The 22,151-nt window shown below is 49.6% G+C and overlaps 1 long non-coding RNA gene across 1 annotated transcript in view; it reads right to left on the bottom strand.

The window, feature by feature from the left end:
* The window catches only part of LOC117976316 (uncharacterized), a 398,679-nt gene extending 376,860 nt beyond the window's left edge, over positions 1-21,819 (bottom strand). The window contains exons 1-3 of the long non-coding RNA XR_010110319.1: positions 20,362-21,819; positions 5,960-6,876; positions 4,967-5,129 (exon numbers count right to left, since the gene is read on the bottom strand). This is a non-coding gene — a long non-coding RNA (uncharacterized LOC117976316). The remainder of the gene's footprint in view (positions 1-4,966; positions 5,130-5,959; positions 6,877-20,361) is intronic.
* Between the last annotated feature and the right edge of the window lie 332 nt (positions 21,820-22,151).

The raw sequence follows: 22,151 nt of genomic DNA on the forward strand, positions 1-22,151 counted from the left end.
GGTCAGGGACAGCTGTGTGGTGAAGGTGACAATTGAACTGGGCCATGGAGAGGGAGCAGGAATGTGCCACAGAGGTGGGCGAGGGCGGGAGGCAGTCAGGCCCCTCCAGGGTCAACAGCATACGGGTGCACACTGGGGTCATGTGTCTTCACTTCAACAGTTGGTTTTTCAAAAAGCCCCTTCTCTTGTCGCTGTCTATACCACCTGGCCAGCTAGTGACAAGCTCAGCAGGAAGTTCAAGGGTGCGCTGGACCTCCTCTCCCGCTGACCACAGGCCCTTAGCACATGACCGTACACCTGTGGAGGTGACGAGTGGTCATCCCCTTCAGGGGCTGGAGGAGGGAAGGAAGCCGGGAAGGAGCCCACGTCAGCTCCAAGTTGCTCCTGAGCTTCTTCACCATTTCCCAAGCCACAAACCTTGGTTCCCCGCCTGCCGTGTCCATGCACTGTGCAGACAAGCACTTCCCAACATCCACCAGCAACTCCCAGGCCATGAGTTCCACCCGCGGGCTCCCTGGTCCCCCAGCGATGCCATGGAAATCCTTGTGAAACTGGATTTCAGCTGGTTGCCCTTCATCTATTCTTCTTATGTGAACAAAACCACTCAGATTCGAATGTCTCCAGGCACCCACGCGACTTGTCAAGCTCACAGAGGCAGAGAGAGTAATGGAAGCCCTAATATAAACACCAGCCTCCCTCCAAGCAACCCCCCTCTCTCTATTCTCTAGGACACAGGCTGTGAATCTTGCCTCCCCAGGACTTGGTTTTAGGGGAAGACAGACTCTTGCAAATTGTTTGGAAAGCTGTGAGTGAATGGGGGACAGAGGGGAGACACTTCCTCAGAAGCCAGGTTCATGTTGTCCCCATGAGTGGAGTTCTTGGTGCTGGGACAATGGTTGAGTGTCTCCTGCACTCTCCTAAGCCTTAACATATATAAACCTATTAATCATCACAGCACCCCTTTAGGAGAGGGATTCTTATTATTCCACTCTACAGAAAAGGACAATGATGTCCAGAGAATTTAAGTACTTTGTCCACAGTTACAGAGTCTAGCAAGTCACAGACCGGGCTTCAAACCCAGAAAGCTGGCCTGGTCCTTCACTTCATGTCACTTCATATCTCTGCTTCTTCTCTCTGCTTCCACCAACTGCCAGGCTAGAGGCTTCATGGTGACAGGGAATGAAGAGCACTTCAAATTCTGGCATTGAGAAGAAAAACAGGATGTGGGAAGAACCTGGCTTTCTGTCGTTGCTTTTACTTATAGAAGCACAAAAGCTTGTGTCAAGAGCATTCACTCCAGACATAGGGACCATGCCCCTCCTAGTCCACTAATCACAATGGCAACCATTACTGCTTTAGTTGAAATCCAGCTGGCTCAAGAACACAGGGGACAGGAAGGTGCCCGGACCTTGACCCAGGAGACCTCCCTGTGAGCCCTGCCCTAGGTTCTGCCGTAGCCACTCCCAAGGCTCAGCTCCTCCCAGATTCTCTAACAGGCACCCATCTGCTGGAGACCCATAAGAAAAAGGTAGCCCAGTCCAGGAAGAGGGCACTGTGGTACCACTCTGGGGCCAGCCATATTGGGTTGTTCTAGAACATTCTGAGATGCATACACCAACAAGTCATGGGTGAACAACTGCTCTGGGTCTCCTGCAGTGGCCAGCACTGTGCTGAATCTGCATGCTTCAAGAGTATGTCGGTGACCTGGATCAATGACATCACAGCCCAGAAAGTGTACCTGGGTATGAACGCCGGGTCACACTGGACACTTCCCCTTCTACAGAGAGTGAGGAGAAGCCATTGGCATGAGGGTGACCCATGGAGGAGTTGGGGGTGGGGCAGGAATAGAACTGAAATTGGTGAAGGAAATGGGATTTCAAGTCAGGGAAGAGACAAGGGGGGACGAGATATCAGTTTGGGGGAAGAGCAAAGCCAAAAATAAAGATGTTAAGGCTGGGCGCAGTGGCTCACACCTGTAATCCCAGCACTTTGGGAAGCCGAGGCAGGTGGATCATGAGGTCAGGAGTTCAAGACCAGCCTGACCAAGAAGGTGAAATCTTGTCTCTACTAAAAAAAAAGATTAGCTGGATGTGGTGGTGGGCATCTGTAATCCCAGCTACTTAGGAGGCTGAGGCAGAGAATTGCTTGAACCCAGGAGGCAGAGGTTGCAGGGAGCTGAGATCACGCCACTGCACTCCAACCTGGGCAACAGAGCAAGACTCCATCTCAAAAAAAAAAAAAAAAAAAGATGTTAAAAGGTTTAAAGACCAAAGCTAGGCCAAGCCTGGTGGCTCATGCCTATAATCCCAGCACTTTGGGAGGCTGAGGCACGTGGATCACCTGAGGTCAGGAGTTCGAGACCAGCCTGGCTAACATGGCGAAACCATGTCTCTACTAAAAATACAAAAATTAGCCAGGTGTGGTGGCGCACACCTGTAGTCTCAGCTACTTGGGAGGCTGAGGCAGGAGAAGTGCTTGAACCCGAGAGAAGGAGGTTGCAGTGAGCTGAGATCACACCACTGCACTCCAGCCTGGGCGACAGAGCGAGGCTCCTTCCTTCATTCTCAGCATTGAAAGCTCTTCTTGTGTAACTGGCCCCAGACTACCTTTCCAGCTTCAAAATAATGTTGTGCATAGCTCCCTATAGGAGCACAGGCAGTGATACCAGGGAGAACTCTCCTTTCCAGGATGCCAAGAGCTCGCCGTTCATTCTCCCCACTCTGTGCCCTTGTCAGACCTCACTCATCAATCCCAGGCCTCTAGAAAGTCTTTGCCAGCTGATGAGAGTTTGTGCCTGAAACAAAACCATTTTCTATACCTGCTTCACCCAGGAGATTTTTCCCCTTCTATATTTGCTCTTTGGTTGTTTATGGTCATAATTTCCCACCCTTTGGGCCACCAAATAGTTCCATGGCCTCTGCAGCAGTCTCCAGGCTGCCCTCCAGGCATTGGGGTAACACTTCCATGGTCAGGTTGTCTTTTTTTCTGAGTTATGCAGTTGGAACCTTGGACGCAAGTTGTCTTTGGTGGTTTTCAACCTTGGGATTTTGGACCAAATGCTGCCTTCTCTGTGACCCATTTCTTTCCATCAAAAGGTGTGTGTAAGTCTTGCTGAAAAACTTAATCCAGGACTGCTCTGTATTGAATCCATCCCCCAAAAAGCATGCGTTGCAAACTTAATCCCCAATGCAACAGTGTTGGGAGGTGGGGCCTAATGGGAGGGGTTTAGGTCATCAGGGCCCCACCCCCATGGAAGGATTAATGACAATTACAAAAGGGCCTGAGTCTATGAGTTGGCCGCATTGCTGTCTCTGGCTCTCTTACACTTCTGCTGTGGGATGACACTGCAAGAAGTTCCTCACCAGATGCTACTCCTCGATCTTGGACTTCCCAACCTCCAGAACCATGAGCCAAATAAATTTCTGTTCATTATACATTTCCCAGCCTGTGGCATTCTGTTATAGCAGCATAAAATAAGACAAGGACATCACTGTCTAGAGGCTGGAATGGTGCTTTGGGCCAGGACCAGCAGTCCTGGAGCTGCCAAGTCTCCCAAAGGAGACCTTCCTGAAGTCTTCTCCATCAGAGTCATTTTGGTGCTATCTCCAAAACAGCATCATTAAAATGTAAAAATGCTACCCAGGAAAGGGAACCTCTGAGTCTTCTCACACCTGCCTGGTCAAAGCTTCTTTAGTTTTATGTAACATAAAACCGACTTGAGCTAGCTTAAGCTAAGAACGATTTTTTGAAAATAAAATAAGATTAATAAAGAAGCTGAATTATTATAAGAAAAGACGGTGGGGCCTCAGCACACCCTGTGCAGCCACACAGGACATTGCCTCAGAGAGCCTCGGGCTTGGCTTAACACTCAGCCATTGCCATCTGGAAATTCTTAACAACTTGACCTTTGACCAGCTCAACCCTGCTGGGAACCTCAGGAGATGGTATAGAACACTTCTCAGCATATCCCACCCAAAAGGTGAGGAATTGGGGGTATTTATCTTCCAACTCCCATCCATGGCTGCTGAGGACCGCCTAGCACCCCTGGTCTGCCCATGTGTGGGCTAAGAGGAGCTATCAGGTGGGGACAGGAACTGCCAATTGGGACATTTTTGGTACTTACACAACGTCACTAGCATGCACTGTGTCTTAGTCCAAAATATCTGAGACTGGGTAATTTATAAGAAGCAGAACTTACCCTGCTCTGGAGGCTGGGATGTCCAAGATCAAGGCCCTGACAGGCTTCATGTCAGGTGAGGGCCTGGACCCTGCTTCCACGGTGGCGCCTTGTTGCCGTGCCCTTCAGAGGGGAGGAGTACTGCGTCCTTAACTGACAGAGGAGACTGAAGGGCAAAGGATGTGGCTATTTCTCCAGAGCCTTTTATAAGGCACAGATCCCATTAATAAGGGAGGGGCCACCATGGCCTAATCACCTTCTAAAGTCCCCACCTCCAAATACCATCATATGGGGTCTTAGTTTCCAACACAGGAATCTAGGGAGATAGAAACATTCAGACCATCACACGCTGAGCGTGAGGGTGCCCAGGGCACAGGCAGGGCAGTGGCAACCTCAGGCACAGTCAATCGCAGGAAGTAGGGAATGGATAACTAGGTGGCTCTTATGTAGAATGGTATCATTGAGAACGGCGCACCCAGCTGCCACCTTCCAATTCTAGGCAGGGTTTGATGCTGAGACAAGCTAAGAATCTCAGAAACTCAGGGCCGCACCCTCCCACTCCACCGATGTGTGAACACATAGAACATAGCATTTCAATTATGCCACGCCCGGTCTCAAAATTCAGAATTAAATGCAAACTCACCCCCATTTCCAAGCACAAGGCCGGGTGCTTTGTGATCTGGGCCCCTGACCCCGACCTCTAACTCTGACCCCTGTCCACCTCCCCCAGGACCCCCATGCCCTGCACTCCAGCTGCACGAGCCTTTTCTCACCCAAGCCCATTCCCACCTTTGGGTCCATCTAGCACCTTTGTCCTCTGCCTGCAGCGTCTCCTTCTCCCCGTCACGTCTGGATCGTTGTCATCTTCAGAGGGCAGCTCAGATGTCACCTGCTCGAAGGAGCCTCCACAGACCACACTGGCTCCCCTCACGTTAAGTTCCAGCGAGGCACCCTGTTTCCACAAAAGCACACGTCACAATCGATCATTCAGTTTTTACTTATTTCCTTTCTAATCCCCTGTCTCTACACTCATGTCAAATCCCATGAGGGTAGGGACTGTGTTTTGCCCACCACTGCATCCCCAGAGCCTAGCACGGCTCCCTGAGGCTCAATGTTTGGAAAATGAATGAATGCATTTCACTTCCTGAAGTTTTCCATGTTTAAAGGGAACCTCCAGAAGGCACCACTAAAACAGAAAACATTTCAGGCGAAATGGCTGTAACATGTGGCAGCTAGCCCCCAGACATCCACGAGCTTGGGGGTTTAATGCTGCCCCAAGAATGGCCCCACCCGAACCCCTGGAACCTGTGACTATGTTACCTTCTGTGGCAGAGGGGAATTCAGGTAGCAGATGGAATGGAGGTTGCCAATCTGCTGACCTTAAAATAGGGAGAGTCCCCTGGGTTATCCAGGTGGGTCAAATGCAATCACAAGGTCCTTAACATGGAAGAAGGAGGCTGAATAGAGAATCAGAGAACGATGTGATGACAGAGGCTGAGGTCAGAAAGATACAATGTTGCTTCAAGATGAAGGAGGGGCCATGAGCCAAGGAATGCAGGCGGCCTTTAGAAGCTGGAAAAGGTAAGGAAGGGATTCTCCCCTGGAGCCTCCAGAGGAACTAGCCCTGCCCACACCTTGATTCTAGCCTAGTGAGACGCAGGTCGGACTTCTAGCTTCCAAAACTTGTGTTGTTTTCAGCCACTAAATTTGCAGGACTTTGTTACCACAGCGATGGGGAGCATGCACTGTTAACAGGCTTTCTCTAAGCAGATACTAACTCACTTGATTCTCGCAGCAGCCCTGCGCAGGGGTACCAGTGCTATTCTTATTTTATGGATGAAGAAACGGAGGCATGGAGAGGTTAAGTTGCTGCCCAGGTTCCACTGCTAATGAGGGCAAAGCTGGGGCCATAAGCCAGGTGGTGGGCTCTGGAGTCCATGCTGGTGCCAACCGTACGACGATGGCCGCCAGGGGCTCTGCAGGGATTGAATGAGGTCACGGGGGAGGCATGTGCCACGTGGCAAACCATGTGGCCTGTAGGATTGACTTCATCCTGCTTAAAGGGCCACCGACTTTCCTCTTCCGGAGTGATACCGCACGGCTTTCCGTCGCTGTCCTTGGCTCGGGGGACATTGGTAAGCAGATGACTTACTGGGCAGTCACGCTGTCGCAGAAACGACGTGGGCTTGGGACCGGTGACAGAAGGCCTGGGTCAGAACTTCCACGTTCCCCACGACTGCGGGACCTTGCCAAGCCCAGTGTGTGAGTGCCCCGCAGATCACCTCAACGCACGCCTGCCTCTCGTCACTCAGAAGTGCCTGCAGCTGCACCATCTTCTTCCTCCTGAGCCCTGATCCACTGCCCTGTGAACTTCCAGAGCCAACGTGGTTCCTGTTCGCCCCTGTCCAGCAAAGAAGGGGGAGTCGCCTCCTGAAAGTGGGGGAGCTTTGGTCTTCCTTGCCCTGCCCCGCGTTCAAGTGATACACAACATGTGGATGTTGAGATGGATTTTCTCCTCAAATGATCCCTCCAGGAGGGCAGGCTGAGCGCTGTGAAAAGCAGCTGTGTACTCATCTAAGGAGAGGGCCGGCAGCCATGGAAAACAGCCCTGCCCGGCTCCCTGCGCGACACAGACAGCCCCTCAGCCTCACTTCCTGCTGCCTCTCTCCCCGGGACCCTGGCGCCGGTTGCGTTCGGCTCTGAAAAACAAGAAAGGATTTCGGTGAGAAGCAGGAGGCAGTTGAGCTCTGCAAAGGGGCTCTGGGTTTTTTAAAAATTAAAAATTAAAAATAAATTATCAGCGACTTCAGGGAAAAAAGCATTTCTCTCCAATCCAGGCGCTGTTAACATTCTGGGGATCTCAGATCCCTCTGGAAGTCTTACAAAGCCAATAAGCTCTTCTCAGAATGTTTTCAAATGTATAAAATTTGTGAAATTACAAAAGAAACAATTACATTGAAATAGTTATCAAAATATTTTAAATTGTGATATAGTCAGATGTGTGCTTTTTTAGAAACATGGATCTCACAGAGAGTCTAATAACGTCCTTACCTCGAAGTAGCACTTGAGCTCAAATTACAGTTTGGAAAAGCAGCCATGGCTATATATGATGAGAAAATATCTGTGATTTTGTTGGTGACAAAATGACAGATTCTGTTAACGTGATTGGCTTGTTGCCTATGTCCATCATGGAAGGAAAAGCTAAATTTCAGTTGGGCCTTAGAGAAGATAAAGATGCGATCATTTTCCCTCCAGTTTCACCAGTCCCCTGAATTATCCCATGGATATGTTGGTTAGGATTCCAGGGATAATCCGAACACTCCTGACTGCCATTTGAGTCTTGCTCAGTGACTTAACAAGAGAAATCCCTCAGCAATAAACCTGCAATAAAATTCAGGCGAGCACACGAAGTCTATGAGATTCTAAATTTTCTGTTTTAAAAAAGGCACCCTCAGAGAAGGGGAAAAGCTGGAAACAAATTTGGTTGTTATTTCTAAGTACAGTAGTCAGAGGAGTTCTTTTTTTCCTTTTTTGTTCATCATCTATATGTCATTTTTATTATTAAACTGGTAGCATAAAAAGGGGGCCTTCCATAGATAGTGATGACTATAAGCAGAAAGCTTTCATTTTAACATTCTACAAGAGTACTGTTTGGATGATCTACAATGGATGCATATTACATTTTAAATTAAAAGCTAATACAGGCTGCATACTGTGGCTCACGCCTATAATCCCAACACTTTGGGAGGCTGAGGTGGGCAGAAAGCTTGGGCCCAGGAGTTCAAGACCAGCCTGGCCAACATGGTGAAACCCCATCTCTACTAAAAATACAAAAATTAGCCACTGTGGCACGCGCCTGTAGTCCCAGCTACTTGGGAGGCTGAGATGGGAGAAATGCTTGAGCCCGGGAGGCAGAGGCTGCAGTGAGCCGAGATTGCACCACTGCACTCTAGCCTGGGTGACAGAGCCAGACTCTGACTCAAAAAAAAAAAAAAGCTAATACATAACCATTGAGTTGTATACTTTAAGTGAGTGAATTGTATGGTCCACAAATTGTATCTCAAAAAAGCAAATGAAAATGTTTAATTAATAAGATTTGGACACTGAACTTGGACATGTGATTACCTTGGACAAATTGTTAATTAATTAAAAGCTAATCATTCAAACTATAAAAAGAAAAATTATGAGTCATTTGGGAAATGCAAACATTGTTTGCATATGGGATGATATTGAGTAACTATTGTTACATATTCTAGGTGTAATAATAATATTATGGTTATGTTAACAGGAAAGGTCCTAAGTGTACAGAGCTTCTGTGCTATTACTTACAAATGCATGTGAGTCTATAATTAGCTAAACATAAAAAGTTGCATTAAAAAAAGAGAGAGCTCCTTATCTTTTAGAGATACATATTGAAATAGCTAGACGTGAAAATATAGATCATGAATTTGTTTCAAAATAGTGCTACTTGGGGTTGTCAGGGTAGAAGTATAGAAATAAGATCGGTGAGAGGATCTCTGTTAACATTGGGTGGTGGGTACACAAAACTTTGTTATACTTTTGTATACACTTGAAATTTTCCATAATCAAACTTCTTTTCTTAAAGATTAGAGACCGTGTCTTGCTATATTGCCCAGGCTGGTCTCAAACTCCAGGTCTCAAGCGATCCTTCCACCTCAGCCTCCCAAAGTGCTGGGATTAAAGGTGTGAGCCACCATGCCCCGCCCAAACATTTGTAAATGCTCACCATTTTGAAAAATGAATTGGAGAAGCAGTAATAAGGAAAATTGCAGAAGGTAATCAGGTTTCTAGAAAAATTAAGTTTTGTGTTTTGAAAACTCAAGAAAGAAAGAATCCCTGTATTTGCCACTGTTCTCCTTTTGTTTTATAAGTTGAGGGAGTTTTAATAAATAAACTTATCGTCGTTACTCCCCACCTAACACAAACCAGCACCAAAGGGGAAGAAAGCCTGCCCAATGTTCAACTGTAAGGCAGCTCGGCTTTCAGAATGCCCCCTGGGGGGTGCAAAGGAGTCCTGGAATCCAGACGCAGCCTGGGGCCCCAGGCCTGCCTCAGCCACGGGCAATCCCTTCCCCACTCCAAGCCTCAGTTTCCCCACTGTCGGACTGAGGAGTTTTGCACTGCACAAGCCTCTAGGCTTCTTTCCAGCTGGTGCACTCTGTGATCATCGGAGATGTGTTTACTTGGGCCCTAGCTGAGCAGGGCCCAGGCCCAGAGCCTGCAGGCCGCCCTCCATCACGCAGGCTCTGACACATCCCAGGGAAGTTACAAGTCCCCGCTGCTTCCAAAACCATGGCGCTCCACGCCCCACTGCAGCCCAGCATGCGAGGCCGGGCGGAGGTTTCCATATGAATGCCTCTCAGGTTGCCCAGGGCTGGCCTGAGGGTGTTTACAGGGACCTGACAGTTGAGGGGAGAGGGTGTGAGCAGCATCGGGCCCCTCTCAGACCTGGCCGGTGGGCGTCCCCCATCCTTTCGGCCTCACTCTGCCCTGCCTGCCCGCACCTCCCAGAGCCCTGGCTCATCTGCTCCTGGGTCTGTGCCAGCTGTTCCTGGGAAGTGACCTGGGAGGCTGCAGACTCATGGGACCTGGCAGTGGCCAAGAACAACAAGGGCTTCATGGGGGCAGCTGGCAGACGATGAGGCACAGGCAAGGCGTGGGCCCCGTGGGGTGCCCTTGACCCTCTTACATGGGCCAAATTCACACCCAAGCCCTGCAGGCTCTGAGACGGCGTGGCTCGCCTTCTCGCTACATTCAGGAATCTGGCTCATTCTGCGTTTTTGGGCTCTGGACATCCTGGCCCCAAACCACCACTGCATCCTGACCTGGAAACCTCCCCTAGAAGCATCCTCCTTAGGAACAGACATTCTCCAGCATGGTTCCACAGAAACACGACCTCTGGGATATCTGCAGGCACTACACTACCAAGGGCCTACAGTGCAATGAGTCTGGGAAACGCCGAGTAAAACAAAATGACACGTGTCTTCCCGCAGGCCTTCTCAGAGCATTTACTGCGCCAGCGTGCGTTGTGAATTTCAACCACTGAGAGGGGCACGTGGGATGTAGCATTGCCTCTGCTGATCTGACCCCTGAACTTGGTTATTAATCAGCATCTCATGGACTGATGGTCTATGTACTTCAGGAAATACAACTTCAGACAGTAATCCTCTCCGCTGGTGTCAGCATGTAACAATCAGAGGCTGTGGGGAGGTTTTCAGTGCCATTCTGTCATTCCATTTGGAGTTTGCGGGGTTTTTTTAGTCAATCCCATCCACCCTGGCGCTGTATTTTGGCAACTGACCTTTTCAACCTAAATGCAGGACTTATGTTGTCTGTACTGATCTGCTTGGATTCCTGTCCCAGTGACTCTGACAGTCATGGCTGGGGCCACATCTGTTCTTAAGAGTGAGTGTTTTCTGGCCTCCAAACGTTCAACCACTTGAGAAAATTTTACAGAGCCCCTCATGTATGCGAGACCCGGCAGGGAATTGTCAGGCCGATAGGGGATGCTCAGAGGATGTCCCACCCACCGAAGCACAGCAGGTCCCTCTCACTCTGCTTACGCCCTGTGACTATCCCAGCCTATGGGACCTCAACAGTAACTTTGGAAATAACCAGAAGATGTTTCACTAAAGCAAGGAGTTTGATCCCACAAGTCTAAGATCAGGGCCAGCAAATAGAAAGGCAGGGGTGAGGAGCTGCTCACGTTCTCAGTTTCAATCACAGGCAGGGGTGAGGAGCCACTGGCATTAGCTCCTGTCACAGGCAGGGGTGAGGAGCTGCTCACATTCTCAGTTTCAATCACAGGCAGGGGTGAGGAGCCACTGGCATTAGCTCCAGTCACGGGCAGGGGTGAGGAGCTGCTCACTTTATCAGTTTCAATCACAGGCAGGGGTGAGGAGCCACTGGCATTAGCTCCAGTCACGGGCAGGGGTGAGGAGCTGCTCACTTTATCAGTTTCAATCACAGGCAGGGGTGAGGAGCCACTGGCATTAGCTCCAGTCACGGGCAGGGGTGAGGAGCTGCTCACTTTATCAGTTTCAATCACAGGCAGGGGTGAGGAGCCACTGGCATTAGCTCCAATCACAGGCAGGGGTGAGGTGCTGCTTACATCCTCATTTTCAATCACAGGCAGGGGTGAGGAGCTACTGGCATTAGCTCCCGTCACGGGCAGGGGTGAGGTGCTGCTCACATTATCAGTTTCAATCATGGGCAGAGGTGAGGCACTGCTTGCATTCTCAGCTCTAGTCACCATCCCCTCCCAGTGTTGACATACAGCGGTGACAATCTGACCCCAAAGCCATTTTGTCCGTTTGGGGTGGGACAGCTACTCCCAGGGCGGCCTCCTCGGGTCCCCTGGAGAACTTCACCCTACCCTCACACTTCCTCACTGCGCCGATGACTCATTGCCATGTAACAAATGACACCACAGCCAATGGCTGCTGCAACAGCGGTTTTAGGAGAGCTCCTGAATTCGTGAGTCATCAGCTTGGGCAGGCCCCAGAGGGTGACGCTTCCTTCTTCGGGCCCTCAAGGGATGGACAGTAAAAGGTTAAGCTGACCCACAGAAGGTCTGACCTTTGCCCTCGGCTCCTGGGGTGTCACCTCTAGGCCCTTGGAGAGTCCTCCCTGGTGTATCTTTGTTTACCTGGGGCCTTGGCCACCCTGGACAGTCTATGCTAATGATGAGATTCATGGTGGGGCCTTGGACCACGTGGCGTCAGCTCGACCTGCAGAGGGGCTGGAGGTTAAGGTCAGTCACATGGTGTCAGCCGTGCCCACGTGACCAAGCCCCAACAAAGACTCTGGACACCAAGGCTGGGGGAGCGTCCCTGGTTGGTAATGCTCTGTGTGTGCCATCACACGCTGTTGTCATGAGGAGTTAATGCTGGCCACGACTCCATGGAGAGGGACAGCTGGAAGCCCTGTGCAGGAAACCCTGCTGGACCTGCACGACGTGTCCCTCTCCTTGACTGATTTATTTTTATTTTATTTTTTGAGACAGGGTCTCACTCTATCTCCCAGGCTGGAATAGAGTGGTGCAGTCACAACTTACTGCAGCCTTGACCTCCCAGGCTCAAGCAATCCTCCCACCTCAGCCTCCCAAGTAGCATGCCACCATGCCTGGCTAATTTTTTTACTTTTTTTTGTAAAGACAGGCTCTCACTATGTTGCCCAGGCTGATCTCAAGCAATCCTCCTGCCTCAGCCTCCCAAAGTGCTGGGACTGCAGGCATAGCCACCACGCCCAGCACTCTTGGCCAATTTAAATCTCATCCTGTAATAAATTGTAACTATGAGTAGGGCCATGTTTGGCTTTGATTTCTGTGAGCCCTTCTAGCAAATTATCAAACCTAAGGGTGGACTTGGGGACCCAAAAACTTTGTAGTTGGTATCAGAAGTGAGTGTGGTCTGGGAGACTTCAGCTGGTGGGTGCCTAGGCCTGGAGGGTCCAAGGTGGCTTTGTTCACATGTCTGGAGTCTGGACAGGTTAGCTGGAAGGCTGGGCTCATCTGGGATTTCAGCCAGAACACCTACATGTGGCCCCTTTGGAAGACACTATCAGACTAACTGGACTTCTTACACAGAGGCTGACTTCACTCTGAATAGGTGTCCAAAGGGGAGCCTTCCCAGAGGCAGAAGTGGAAGGGGCCTGTCTCTTGAGGCCTGGCTTAGAATCTGGACAGCGTCACTCTGCCACATTCTGTTGGCCCAGCAGTCACGGAGCCCATCCAGACCTCAGGGGAGAAGTGGGAAGAACTCGTAACCCTCCTTTCCCTGCCACACTCACTCCTCTTGCCCTGGGGTTTGCCAAGTCCTCTCATTTCCCACCTGGGCTTTCTCCCCGCTTTCACTGACATGGACTTGGGACAGCCCCCGCCCCATCCATGGTGTTATGCCAGGCCCCAAGCCTCAGATCATGGAAAGAGACATGTTCACCTGGACCCTGTGAATGTGGCCTTATTTGGAAAAAGAGTCTTTGCAGATGTAATTCTGTTAAGGATTTTGAGATTAGGTCATGCTTTATTATCCAGGGAGGCCTGAAACTCGATTGCCAGTGTCCTTTTAGGAGACAGGAGAGCAGAGACAGGTAGTTGCAGAGGATGGGTGGCAGGAAGACAGAGCTAAGAGTAAAGTGATGCATCTCCAAGCCAAGGAAGTCCTAGGATGGCCAGCAACACCAGAGGCTATAGAGACAACAGATTCTCCTTCTGAGCTCACAAGAGGGCACCAACCCTGACGACACCTGGATTGTAGGTTTCTGGCCTCCAAAACTTGGAGAGAAGAGTGCCTGTTTAAAGCCACCCTGCTTGTGGTCATTTGTTATCGTTTCTTATGGCAGCGCTAGAGCACTCACAGGCCTTCTGCAGCACGCTTGGCTCTACCGTCTGAAGCCATCTACCAGGAGCCTGGGATCCCTTCCTGAGTCTTTGAATCAACTTCCACGCCTAATAAGGGCTCTGCCCAGGCCCTCTTGCCCTTCTCCGATGGTTTTACACTGTGGGGATACACTATGAAGAGCCAACATGTTGAAAACCCAACTCCCCATCGGGATTTGAGTCCTAAGTCCTTATCTCTTGCTAAGGAATGAACCCTAAGTCCATGAGAGGGTGGGAGGAGACAGAGATCTTGGAAGCCAGAGTTGCTTCATGAGCAGACCAAGGCCTATGGCAAACTCTCTCTAGAAGAAGCAAGTGTAAAACTGGACAAAATTGTTACAAACAACCATGTCAGCGTTCTGGAAATTAACCAAAGGCAGACAACAAACTGAGAAGCATCTATGCTTGAAAAACAGCTTCAGGCTGGGCATGGTGGCTCACGCCTGTAATCCCAGCACTTTGGGAGGACCAGGCAGGTAGATCACCTGAAGTCAGGAGTTCGAGACCAGCCTGGCCAACATGGTGAAACCCCATCTATACTAAAAATACAAAAATTAGCCAGGCATGGTAGTGGGCGCCTGTAATCTCAGCCACTCGGGAGGCTGAGAAAGGAGAATCGCTTGAACCCGGGAGGCGGAGGTTTTGGTGAGCTGAGATCACGCCATTGCACATCATCCTGGGCAACAAGAGTGAAACTCCATCTCAAAAAGAAAAAGCAAAAGAAAAACAGCTTCAGCTTTGGGTAAGAACACTGGGAGTTGCTGCCTTCTTACCTGGATCCTCTCCCATCTCCCCACCCTTCTTGATCAGCAGAAAATACAGCTTTGCCAGCATGGAGTTGGCTTTGAAAACCAGTGCCTGGGCCACCAGATGGAGCAGATTCAGAGGTCGGGGGATAAAAATCCAAGGCTTGGTCAGCTAACCCCTGTTAGCTGAAAACAGGCAGAGAACGCTCACAGCTTTGGTGGCCAGAGGCGGAGGCCTCAGCTGGGCTGAGCAGCAAAGCAGTCAGAGGTCCATGAGAGAGGCATAGAAGATCGATAACAGATTGCCCCTGGTCCCCGGTTGTCTAGAAAACTGCTTCTGCCCAGGGGAAACCAAGGAGCCCACTGGGAAGTGAAAGCAAAGGAAGATCTGAAAATTGGGGGGCTTTAAACACACTCCCCAACTGTATGAGTCCATTCTCACTCTGCTATAAAGAACTGCCCAAGCCTGGCTAATTTAGAAAGGAAAGAGGTCTAATTGATTCACAATTCAGCACGGCTGGGGAGGCCTCAGGAAACTTATAATCATGGTGGAAGGTGAAGGGGAAGGAAGACATCTTCTTCACAAGACGGCAGGAAGGAGAAGGAACCCCATGATGCAGTTACCTCCACCTGATCTCTCCCTTGACACGTGGGGATTATGGGGATTACAATTCAAGATGAGATTTGGCGCAGGGACACAGCCAAACCATATCACCAACCTGTGGACAGATCTACTGCAGATAATGTAAGCCTTCACGCTCAAGGTGTTTGAGCACAACATCAACCAAGTCATTGACTGAACACTAAGTTATGCAGAGACAAAGGAAAACACCAGGAAGCCAGGCTAAAAAATAAAAAATAAGAATCAAGCAAGACTGAGCAGAGACATAAGTGGCTGCACATTACAGGGAGACATGAACTTTGCAGTTTGAGTCCAGGAACATTACTTAAGAAAAAAAAAAAGAAGAAAAAACAAAACAACTCTCAGAGATATGATTCATGAGCCAGGCACAGTGACTCACACCTATAATTCCAGCACTTTGGGAGGCCTAGGTGGACAGATCACTTGAGGTCAGGAGTTCGAGACCAGACTGGCCAACATGGTGAAACCCTATCTCTACTAAAAATACAAAAAAATTAGCCAGGCATGGTGGTACACACCTGTAGTCCCAGCTACTCAAAGGCTGAGACAAGAGAATTGCTTGAACCTGGGAGGCAAAGGCTGCAGTGAGCTGAGATCATGCCACTGCACTCCAGCCTGGGCAATAGAGCAAAACTCCATCTCAAGGGGGGAAAAAAAAAAAGAAATATGATTTAGGACTCAGATTTGCTGGAATACATTACTTTAAATGCCTAGCACTATGGAAAGGCCCCTGTGGCAAGAAACTGAGGGCTTTTGCCCACAGCCATGTGAGGGAGCCACCTTGGAAGCAGAGCTGCCAGTCCCGGTCAAGCCTTCAGATGAGACTGCGGCCCAACTGCCATCTTGTATTATAGCCTCATGAGAGACCACAGCCACCCAGTTGAGCTGCTCCTGAGTTCCCAACCTTCAGAAACTGTGTAAGATCCTAAATGTTTATTGTTGTCTTAAGCAGCTAAATTTAAGAAAAAAATTTGTTTTACAGCAGCAGATAATTATACATGTGGCTTCTTCAATGGTGGGGGAGGGAGCAGGAAGGGCTCTGTTTTCCCTTTGGTGCAGGAGCTATGGAAACTCTGTAGAAAATTTAAATTAGTTCCACAAACATGAGTTAGGCTCCTGGGCCCACAGAAGCAGTTTGTCAGTGAACATAATATTCTAAACATTTAAAAAAAAAAAAAGTCACCCATTCTCAACGCACTTGCTCCTACGAGATTTGTTTTTTTCCTTTCTGCATAGAACAATAACGTCAGGATCCCTGAAATTCTCTTCCTATGGATGGGAACAGTGGGCTCTGGGTGTAAAGTGAGCTCAGCATTTATTCTTGTTCATCAGTGAAATGAGCACAGCCCAGCCCTGAGAGGATTCCATGCTTGGGTGGCAACAAGAAAATCAAATAAAACTGCACATATTCCAGGAGGAGCTGCCATTGAAAACGTGGTGCTAATTGGCTCCCTTGAGGGATCTTCCCAGGGGTGAACAGGGAAGAAGGGCGAGAGAATGTGGGCTCCACAAGGCAAACATTGAGAACATTCAACACCGTGAGGAGCCGAGAGCGATCCAAGCAGGGCGGTGGATGAATTAAGCTCAAGGCTGGGCAAGGAGGGGCTGCTGCCGGCAAGACTGGTGTGAGCACCACGGGAGGCCACCAGCACGGCGCCGTGCTCCAGAGGAGAACGTCGAGGCCAGAGCTCCATGCCCCATACTCCATCCCCCGTCTGACCATGAAACCCAAGGGACATTTGTTCCAGATATCAGAGGGCAGTCTTACCACAGGGACAGGGGATGAGCACCACCCTGCGTCTGATTTGTGGCAGTCATGAGGGTCACCATTGTCACCATCACCATCATCAGCCACGCACCCGCTGCAATCCTACAAGGCAGGCACTATTATTCTCCCCTCTTTACTAATGAGGAAACTGAGGGTCAGAGATGGTGATTCACTTGCCTAAGGTAACACATCTTATAGGTCTGTTCAAGACAGTCTCCAAGCCCAGATCTGTTTGACTCCAAACCCCATGTCTTAGCTACTATCATATACCTTGCATAGCATTAGTGAATAATATGCCATTAACAATTCCTTTTGTAATATTTCAATAGTACCACTGCCCAAAATTCTAAGGCATAGTTCTTAGTTGTTGGGTGTCATGTTACAATCCATTTAAAAGTCTTTAGGAAAATAGAAAGTACTGGAGACTTCAGGGCTGCAAGGAAGAGACTATAGGGGAGAGTTCTGTTTTCTTTCTTTCATTCTTTTTTTTTTTTTTTTTTTTTTTGTTAACATTACCTAATTCCACTTAAGGGGAACAGTTTGATTTGAAAGCGAAAGGAGCAGACAGAGACCACAACTTGTCGAGGATAATTTTTTTATGGTTCCCCTCCAAAGTAGTAGTTCATTCCGTGGTTCTTACTTGATGTCTTTCATCTTAAGTAGATTTTTTTGAATAGGTAAGACGTTTACATGACTCAAAATGCAAAAGGAACCAGAGCATCCAGTAGAAACCCCCTGCCCACCATTTCCCGGTCACCCAGCTAGTTCCTCCGTGTCTCCTTCCAGAAACGTTTTTGGTAAATTCCTTTTCACCAGATTGCAGCAGGTCATCTACTCTTCTACAGGCTGATTTGTTCACATCACAACATACCTTAAATGAGTAAAGTGCATATGCTGTTGCTAGCACCCAGTAGGTGATACGGGTTGGATGGGTGTCTCCTCCAAATCTTGGGTTGAAATGTGAATCCCAGTGTTGGAAGTGGAGCCTGGTGGGAGGCGTTAGATCACGGGGGCAAGATCCATCATGAATGGCCCCTTGGTCATGAGTGGGTTCTCACTCAGTGAGTTCACACGAGATCTAGTTGTTTAAAAGAGTCTGGGGCAGGGCACGGTGGCTCACGCCTGTAATCCCAGCATTTTGGGGAACCGAGGTGGGCAGATCACTTGAGATCAGGAGTTCAAGACCAGCCCGGCCAACATGGCAAAACCCCGTCTCTACTAAAAATACAAAAAAAATTAGTCAGGCATGGTAGCGCATGCCTATAATCCCAGCTACTTGGAAGGCCGAGGCAGGAGAATCGTTTGAACCCGGGAGGCAGAGGTTGCAGTGAGCCAAGATCATGCCACTGCACTCCAGCCTGGGTGACAGAGCAAGGCTCTGTCTCAAAAAAATAATAAAATAAAGTAAAAGAGTCTGGGGCCTCCTTCCTTCTCCCTCTTGCTCCCACTCTCGACATGTGATATGCCAGCTCCCTGTTCACCTTCCGCCATGATTGAAACCTTCCTGAGGCCTCACCAGAAGATGAACAGATGCCGGCACCATGCTTCCTGTACAGCCTGCAGAACTGTGAGCTGATGAAACCTCTTTTCTTTATAAATTACCCAGCTTTTCTTTACAGATTTCCAGGGGGAAAGTGCCGTGCCATGCCGTGCGTGAGCCAGGTGGATCGGCTTTGTTTCTCCAGCTCCCACTCCTTGGCGCATATTCTCTCCTCTGGGCCCTCGGTGACCCCGCTTTTCTGCACACATTCCCTGTGGCTGCCGTCACAAACCACTGACTCTGCATCTTAACATAACGCACTTGTCCTCCCACCCTTCTAGAGACCAGAAGTCCAAAACGAGCCTCACTGGGCTAAATCAAGGCATGGGCAGGGCTGGCTCCTTCTACGGGCTCCAGGGAGAATCCCTTTCCGCATCTCTCTGGCCTTGTAGCACCCGCCACACTCCTTGGCTCGTGGCCACCTCACTCCAGTCCCTGCTCAGCGGTGCGTGGCCTCTACTCTTCCGTTTAGAATCTCCCTCTCCCTCCCTCTAATAAGAATGCTTGTGGTTTCATTTAGGGTCCACCTAGAAAAATCTCTTCCCCTCAAGAACCCTAAGCACCTCGCCAAGGCCCTCTTGTCCTGGAAATAGCATGCACAGTGTGGGGGCTGGGACCTCTCTGGGGGCCCTCTCGCACTCTCCTTCACCCTGAGCTTCAGCAAGCTCTTCCAGAGAAAGGAGCTCATCAAGTCACTCTCACTGGGCTTAAATAAAACCCCTAGGCTGGGATCTGTGCTGTCATTAAGAGGCTCCAACTTTTGGTCCTTGGAGAAGACTGAAGTTTGGTCAAGGTGCAGTTTGGCCGTTTACAGTGGAGCAGAGACTGTGCCTGTCTCAGCCACACCAGGGAGGTGACTGCTTGTCATCAACCCTAGGTAAGCTGTTGTGGGACAGACTCTGTCTCTTGAAGGAAAGCCTCTGGGCAATTTGGAACCCAGGCCTTCCAAAACCCCAAGCATGCCCTGGGTCATTCCGCGGGCTCTCCCGGCACAGCCCTTGCTTTCTAAAGGCGGGAAACTGGGCCTCAGAAAATCTCAGCCCTTTGCCCTCCTGGATCTCCCTTGGGAGCCTTGAGGGTGGAAGGCAGAGGGGGCGAAGGAGAGGTTTCCACGGCCTGGTGGAGCCTGAGACCCTGAAAATGAAAGGGACCAGGACCCCTTTCCAGGAGGAAGCCCAGGTTATTTAGGGCCCTTCATCGCCCTCACGCAGCCCTGCTCCTGCAGTGCCCAGTGGGAAGGCGCCGCTCTCACCAAGCAGGGGCCACCAGGACACAGGTTGAGTGGGGAGGACAAGGTACCCCCCAGACCCCACTGGGGATGTCTGTTCCTTGTCAGTGCAACACGGAGGGATCAGACCCTCTAGGGAACCAGCCCTGGGGTGAACCACAGCGACCTCTTTGGTCAGGGCCACCGGAGAGGATGGCAGGGCCTGACCTGGCACCTGGGGGCTCTGCATGGGAAGCTGTCTCTCCCAGACTCCAGGGTCCCAGTCTCCTGGGGGACCAGGGGTCAGGAGGCCACCTCTGGGAGCCTGCCTCAATTTACCTTTCCAGTCTATGTCCTTTATTGGGATATCCAGGAGCAATTGTTCAGGCACTTCAAGCCCAAATTCTACTTGAACCTGAATTCTGTTTGAATTCAGGTGCTACTTGAGACGCAAGGTTGGGGCCTGGAGCTGCCCTCCCTGGGGAGGGGCAGAGTGTGGCTAGCCCTGCGGGAATTGTTTTCCCGAGACTGGAGTGTGACTGGCTGATGGGTGTGGACAGTCATTTGGGAATTTACCTCCAACCCTCCACTTTGCCTTGGGTTTGTAGACAGGGTGAGCCGTCAAGAATGTAACTTGGCATAGACCCCGAAGCTGGGGCAGAGGACAATGGATGCTTCCAGCATCATGGCTGCCCTCCCGTCCATGGCACAGAACACATTTCTCCTCAGAGGTCGCTTCTGGTCTCATCCTCGGGTGGTAGCACTCACAGCATTATAACCACGTCTCTCCAGCCATCCAGGGAAAACGCCAAAGATGTTACACGATATGGCAGTTTTCCAGGTGGGAAAATCAACCAACCGCCTTAGAAAACAATCGTACCTCTGAGCCTCGGGGTCTGAATTCCCATCATGGAAAGTCGAGCAAGACTCAATTCATGAAGTTTTGGTCTCCCAAGTGCCCAGTCCCTCGAGATGCTTAAAGTGCTGTCACCATGTCCTCAGCTTCCTGAGACGTTATCTGCTGACACCGCTGGGCAGGATACGCAATTGACAGAAGAGCGTGGGCAGCAACTCCAAGGATGGACTCTCATGTGTCTCTGCTTGAAATACAAGCAAAAAAAGGGATAAATGTCTACAAAATCCATTTCAGAAAACTCAGGGAGAGCATCGCCAAGTTTTATGAGAGAAAGTGGCTCATCTCAGGCTCATATTTCACCAAGAATAGAACTTAAACCTAATCAAAATAGGAATTCAGATTCAATTTATGGCCAGGCACAGGGACTCACCCCTGTAATCCCAGTGCTTTGGGAGGTTGAGGTGGGAGAATTGCTTGAGCTCCAGAGTTCCAGACTGCCCTGGCCAACAAAGTCAGACTCCACCTCTGCCAAAAATTTTTAAAAATTAGCCAGGTGTGGTGGTGTGTGCCTGTAATCCCAGCTACTTGGGAGGCTGAGGTGGGAGGATCACTTGAGCCAGGAGTTCAAGGCTGCAGTGAGCTATAATCACACCACTGCACTCCAGCCACCATGACAGAGGGAGACCATGTCTGTGAAAAAAAAAAAAATTAATTTATTTCTAGGGCTTAAGTAACGAGACGTCTTGAGACCAGGAAGAAAATGCTTCTCTAGATTCTTATATTAGGGAAACAAGAGCATTCAGGATTTGGCATACGGGAATGCTCAGAAAAAAATAAAAATAAAACAAAAGGCAGGCTGTTCAGAAAGACCAATAAAATAGACAAAACTCTTGGCAAGTATAATCAATTTCTCATACAATGGAATATTATTCAGCCTTAAAAAGAAAGGAGCCCCTGATGGTGGATGAACCTTGAGGACATTGTGCTCTTTAAAATAAGCCAAAAGGGCAAAAGGCCTGTAATCCTAGTGCTTTGAGAGGATGAGGCAGGAGAATCCTTGAGCCCCGGAGTTCCAGACCACCCTAGCCAAGATAGTAAGACTCCATCTCTGCCAAACCAACCCAAATGCCCATCAATGATAGACCGGATAAAGAAAATGTGACACATATACACCATGGAATACTATGCAGCCATAAAAAATAATTAGTTCATGTCCTTTGCAGGGACATGGATGAAGCTGGAAACCATCATCCTCAGCAAACTATCACAAGAACAGAAAACCAAACACTACGTGTTCTCACTCATAATTGGGAGTTGAACGATGAGAACACATGGACACAGGGAGGGAAACATCACACACTGGGGCCTGTCGGGGAGTCAGGGGGCAAGAGGAAGGAGGGCATTAGGACAAATAGCTAATGCATGCGGGGCTTAAAACCTAGAATGACGGGTTGACAGGTGCAGCAAACCACCATGGCACATGTATACCTATGTAACAAACCTGCGCATTCAGCACATGCATCCCAGAACTTAAAGAAAAATTCAAAAATATTAATAATATCTTAGCCGGGTGTGTTGGTGCACACCTGTAGTCCCAGCTATATGTAAGTTCCACTTATATGAAGAACCTAGAGTCATTAAAATCACAGAAACAAAAAGAAGCACGGTGGGTGCCCGGGGTCAGTGGGAGGGAGGATGGAAAATGGCGAGTTAATGTAGGGGACAGCGTTACCGTCTGGGAGGTGAGAAGGCTACGGAGATGGGTGGTGTTGATGGCTGCACAGCGTTACCGTCTGGGAGGTGAGAAGGCTACG

The sequence above is a fragment of the Pan paniscus genome, chromosome 18 (genome assembly GCF_029289425.2).
Source record: "Pan paniscus chromosome 18, NHGRI_mPanPan1-v2.0_pri, whole genome shotgun sequence".
Lineage (NCBI taxonomy): Eukaryota > Metazoa > Chordata > Mammalia > Primates > Hominidae > Pan > Pan paniscus.